The sequence below is a fragment of the Solanum lycopersicum genome, chromosome 12, assembly GCF_036512215.1.
Source record: "Solanum lycopersicum chromosome 12, SLM_r2.1".
NCBI classification, from domain to species: Eukaryota; Viridiplantae; Streptophyta; class Magnoliopsida; order Solanales; family Solanaceae; genus Solanum; species Solanum lycopersicum.
Genome location: NC_090811.1, coordinates 8,220,456 through 8,226,334, shown reverse-complemented (window position 1 = coordinate 8,226,334; position 5,879 = coordinate 8,220,456). Strand labels below are relative to the sequence as shown.

The window sequence follows — 5,879 nt, the reverse complement described above, 5'->3', positions numbered from 1 at the left end:
GAACAACATAAACCAACCATATCTTCATATATTCCAACAATGTAAACCAACCATATCTTCATATATTAGAAATGAAATCAACCATTATGATAGACCTAAAAAAAGAAATATCTTTTTGCATTTTCTATGTTTTAGACTTACATGGACAATCCGAGAGCGTTCATCAACAAAACAATTTCCATCATGAACATGCATATGGATGTGCGTGCAAATGTAAGTCATTTAACATTGGATCTCAACCCATTTCAATAGCCCTTACAAAAGAAAATTAAAATCACTTTTCTAATACAAAAATATCTATTACATAATATGTATTTAGATACAAGAGTATATATCAAACAACCTAAAGATATTACTATATAGTTTGTGAAATATATAATTACAAGTTTCTTGCGATGTTCTCCAATTGAGATAGCGCCACATGTATGAGTCCCAGAAGCAACTTCACGGCCGCCACAATGATTCTTTGCATTTGTTTCTAACTTTTTAATAGACTCCTCAGTTCCCCAAAGTTGTGTCCATTTTTCCCAAACATGCTCAGGGAAAAAACCTGGCCTAACTCCTCCCCATTTTATTTTAGAGATAAAATTTATGTATTATACGACCGCCTTGACCAACCAATGTCTCTTCACTTCACTTTCACTAATAGAAACGTCACAATTGATTTTTTTTCTGAAATAAATTTTGAAAGTAATAGATCAATATCCTATCTTCAAGTATGAATACACTTTCCAAACTTATCTACGATGAAAATTAATACCTTAAATTCTCCAAAGTAACCATCTTTTACATTGTTTGAAACGCTTTTCCAATTGACTCTATTGGGATCAACATCATTTCTGAAAGACTTGGTTATGAAACTAGAGAATATTATAGAAGGTTCCAACCTTTGTCAATTTGAAGACATTATTTTGGTGTAATTGGAGGTGCCTCTGAGATAGTTGGGATGTTACTTTGACCTGATGTTTCAATGGTTGGGGTACCACCTTGTTGAGGAGAAACTATAGTAGCATAGGAATAGTTGGCATGCTTACATAAATATCAGGACTACTCCTACCAAAGGACTTCCCACAACCTATGCCTCGAGCCATATCTATAAAAAGATATAAGAGTGTAGTTGGCTTCCGAAAAAATGTACTATCATGTCTAAATAAAGAAAATTTCAGTGATGTTGAACAACAAACACAACAGGCATGGGAGATACTTTTCCAATATCAAAACAAAATACAGTCAGACCCACATAATATCATGTTCTATAAGAATGAAAGAAGATTAGCAAATGACTATCACAAAAAAAAACAAGTAAAAAAATTTTCACAGTGTGATTTTTTTCCCTTGTGTATGCTTATACACACTTACTGGATATCTCATGTGAATGAGTCCATTTAACATGATTCATATGATATTTCATTGGGAAAAAACTCTCAATATTTCTTTGCACACATTAGTTGTCATTAATTCAATAATATGGAAACAAAGATTAAGTTTTGGGACTATGATATGTCAGGTTTATAACAGTTTTATTTATAATCTTTCCTTTCTTTAGTAGGAAGCTTTATAACTATTTCACAAAGTGCGGGAGGATGTAGTGGCTTGTTTTCAAAATGATTTTGAGTGGAAAGCAAGTGAAAATATGCTTCCTTACAAGATGTTATGAATTAATCAAAAGGTAAATATATATCGAAAAATCTCCTAAAGTTAAACCACTGATCATCCAAAATACACAGTTTCAAAAATTTCTTGCTAGGAAAGCTGAAAAGCTTACAAGTTTTAAAAAAAACTTAGATTAAAAAATAAAGTTTTTTCCTTACTGATGAATTCTAATTACGGTCAACTTACAAAATAATAAGCATTATATTTCCAATCAAGTTACCGAAACATTCTTATTTCAATCAAGATGTTAAAGCATTCTAATACCATCCAACTTACTTTAGATTATAAACTTTATTCTTTTTTAAATAAGGAATAGTAATACAAGCATACAAATAACAAAACACCAAACACATAGAAAAATCAACAAGTCCTTCAATAGAAATTCCTTTCATGAGGTTTGAAAATGGGAACACTGAGAAGGATGACAATGGAGAGAAGAGCAAAAAAGATAAATAGAACACTTACTCGATGTCAATGTCTTTCTTCGAGTTTCACGTACACCATATGTCAATGTCTTTCTTCGGAGAAAGAAAGCTGAGACGGAAAGCATGGTTAGATGAAAGGAGTCACGTATATTCAAACACATGATATGCATATGTATTTGCGGAGAGGCAAGGGAACAACATGAGGGAGATGCTATTCACCTTCAAACAAGTAGTAAACTAAAGAACAAAAACTTCCACGCTAAAATCAGCAAGAAACAATACATGGAAAGAGAACAACATGACAGGCAAGTTGTCATACAGTAAATTATGCTCGAATGCTTTGTCAATCTCAATAACCAACAGGGGGACACTGGACTCGCCGTCCAACGGCATCTAACTTATTATTTATAAGCTCTCGGGCAAGTGAACATTAACAATAAAGTGACCTAAGGAGCTATTAATCCTCATGCAAATAACTAGACCACCAACATACTGAAATTAAGGATAAAGAAGTTGAGTTCAACTTCATAGAAACATTTGCATTTCTGCTACATGATTTTATACGACACGATAATAGTAACAAAACAACTACTAGAGATTTAAGTCAGAGAAGCTTCAATTCTAACTACAGTAGATAGTTTTACCATCTTAGTAATTATGCTCCACTATTAAATTAAGCTACTAGGAAGTCCATTAAAAAGCAGCTCCAAATGATAAACTCAAGCTAACGAGATCATGCATTTCGTAACTAGGTCATTCCTCAAAGCCCTATAGGATGGAGATGCCTCATATACGAAGAACAAAACTGCTTAAATTAATCACTAGCTTCATAGAGGACTTCACAAGGTAAATAAACTAGCACATTACAAGAACTCGACTAACATGTGGACAACAGTGGGGAGGCCAGAACAGAGGATGCTATCTTTCCCTCCTACCCATGGTATCGTTAACACAACATCTATTTCTATAGTCAACACACATATAAGTGAAATCTCAACTATTTTCCATCAAGTACCGGACATCCTGACAACTACAATACACTATCGAATGGAACAACTCAACTCGAAGAGAGAAAGCAAGAGAAGGGCTGAAACATGAAGGTTCATCGATCAATTAATCAACATCAACCACATGTCAGTCGCAGCTTAATTGAGCTAGCTTCTAGTTGAGTTAGTTATTTATCTGTATAGAGTAGATGAACATAAATATATTTTGTAAGAAGAATCACCAAACAAAACTCAATCTCCAATGGTAAGAATTTCAGTTAAAATGAAAAAAAATTATATTTTTCTTTTGCAAATACCACTTCCACTCCTTTCAAAGGATCACGAAACCATAGCACAACCCTATTTCTAGAGGAGATGAACATATATGAAAAAGAGAAATTATCTTTCACTTGAAGCAGCAGAAGAGTGGAAACATTTCTAGACTAATGATGAGGGAGACGGAGAGCTGAGATGATGGGAGTTGAGACGGAGAGCTGAGACGACGGGATCTGAGACGGAGAGCTGAGACGGCAGAAGCTGAGACGAAAGGAGCTAGACGGAGAGCTGAGGAAGAAAACCCTATTTTTTAGGGAAAAGATTCTGTAGTTTCCTGTTTTGTTATGAGATTAAGAAAGGTCCCCAACTTAGTTAAAGTAATTTTGCAACAAACTTAGTGACGGATTATGACATCCATCGCTAATAAATAATTATGTATATTTAGTGTAAATTCTAGCGACCGATTTTTCTGTCACTATATAATTAAAATTTCATAAAAATACATTTATAAATCTAGCAACGCTTTTCCGTCACAAATTCCGTCACGAAATATTAATAAATTTTGTCACACCCATAGCGAAAATTAGGGCGCCAATTTTTCCCGCTATTTTTTAGCGACCAAAAAAATGTTCCGTCACCAATCCGTCGCTATATTATAACTCAAAAAAATATTACTAATTTTTGCAACAGAATAACTATTCAGTTGTTAATCCATTGTTATTTAGTGACGAAATTTAGTCAGTCGCTAATATCCATTGCTAAGCACAGTTTTTTTAGCAGTGAGCGCCAACCACCAACATTGCTTCGGTCTAGCTATAGGGATCTTCAGAGATTGAGGGTGAGCCTATGGCGTCCTAGTCCAGCCTCTCTCTTTATGTATATAGTTTTTGTCTAGTATTTTTTTAATACGACCATAACTCATGATCGTGACATGAAAGTTGTAGTATTTATTTTAACAACAAAAAGGTAGGTAAGTAGATATTGCGCAACTAATTCCTCTTATTATTAGTACTTTCTCTGTTCTGATTTAAGTGATTTTTCACTTTGCCAAAAAAGTATTTTTTTATTATATTTATATTTAATAAGTTTTTCAATTTAATATTTTATTAAGTTTAAGATCACGAGATTTTTAAAAACTATATATATGTGTTAATTTAAAATCATAACAATTTAAAAAAAATTATTTGTCTATTCAAATCAAGATAATTAAAGTAAGATGAAGGAAATAATTCATTGGCTTCCATTTCCTGTTTTGAGGTGCTCTCTTGTCAGGAAAAACAATTATTTACACCTAGTTACATAGCATCCTTATAGGGTAAATATTGAATATCAATTTGAAACTCATTGTTTTTTATAGTGTGGTTTTGTTATTATATTATTTGGTATGTACTTTTAAAAAGTTTGATATTTGATATCGTATTTAATAATTATAAAAAAATATATCAAAATATTAAATATTGTACTAAAATATATAATTACAAATAAATTCATAGATATTGTTAAACACTAGCAAATATATAAAATTTTATTAGTACAAATTAATTATTTAGATGTTGGAACTTTAACTATTCTATCATGATTGAAATGACCTCTTTGGGTGATTAACTAGGGATGACAAATATGAGGATTCAGATTTGGACAAATTGAAATAAATTGAGCTAAAATAGGTTGAAGTAAATACATTCATATGAATATGAGTAAAAATCAGGATCGGCTCTATGCTATGTAAAACAAGGTCTTTGCCTTAGGCCCCCAAATCTCGGGGGGGGGGGGGGGGGGCAAACTTTTGTCAAGAAAAGTTAAAAAAATTATATAAAAATTTGACTATTTATTATAAAAATATAACTTTTTAAATATATTATTTTATCCTCTTTAACATCTTTTGTACTTTGTAAAAAAAAGAATTAATAGTGAAAAGTTTTGAACAAAGTGAATTGCAAATTCTATTTTATTTCTTTTAAAATTTTAGTTTCAAACACTAATACAAGCATATTAAAATGAGGTATACCAAGTCATTAACTTCTTGAGTCAAACTATGGTTCAAACTCTTATCCTTATTTAATATTTGTCAAGTTATTACTTATAGCATTATGTAAACAATACATATAATAATTTCCTCACTCAAATGATGTTTTTCAATTTTGAGTTGATAAAATCTTACCTAAAACTAATAACTGAAAAAACGATATTAAATACTAACAATTTTCATCTATATAGTATAAGAAAATAAATTTTGAATAAATAAGTATATGAAGTTTATTTATAGTTTAGGCCGCAAATTAAATTTCGCTTTAGGCCCCCAATTACGTTGAGCTGCCCATGGTAAAAGTAATTTGGGTAAATATGAAAGAGAGAGAATGGTTCTGGCCTACTTTAGTATTCGAAAGTCAAAAACTTTAAATATTTAACTAAGTTAATTGAAATTGGCTTAAATAATTAAAAATAAATAATTTAAGGTATGTTTTGTAGAAGGAAATTGTTTTTCAATGTTCTTCTGCATGGTTTACTTTAATGTTTTAGAATATAATTTCGAAGTGGT

At 31.3% G+C, this 5,879-nt stretch overlaps 1 long non-coding RNA gene across 1 annotated transcript; it reads right to left on the bottom strand.

Moving 5' to 3' along the window:
* Positions 1–258: 258 nt before the first annotated feature.
* Positions 259–3,659, bottom strand: LOC138340579 (uncharacterized). The gene is made up of 3 exons (XR_011213245.1): positions 2,119–3,659; positions 761–1,093; positions 259–672 (listed from the first exon to the last, which is right to left on the bottom strand). It is a non-coding gene; the product is annotated as an uncharacterized lncRNA (long non-coding RNA).
* Between the last annotated feature and the right edge of the window lie 2,220 nt (positions 3,660–5,879).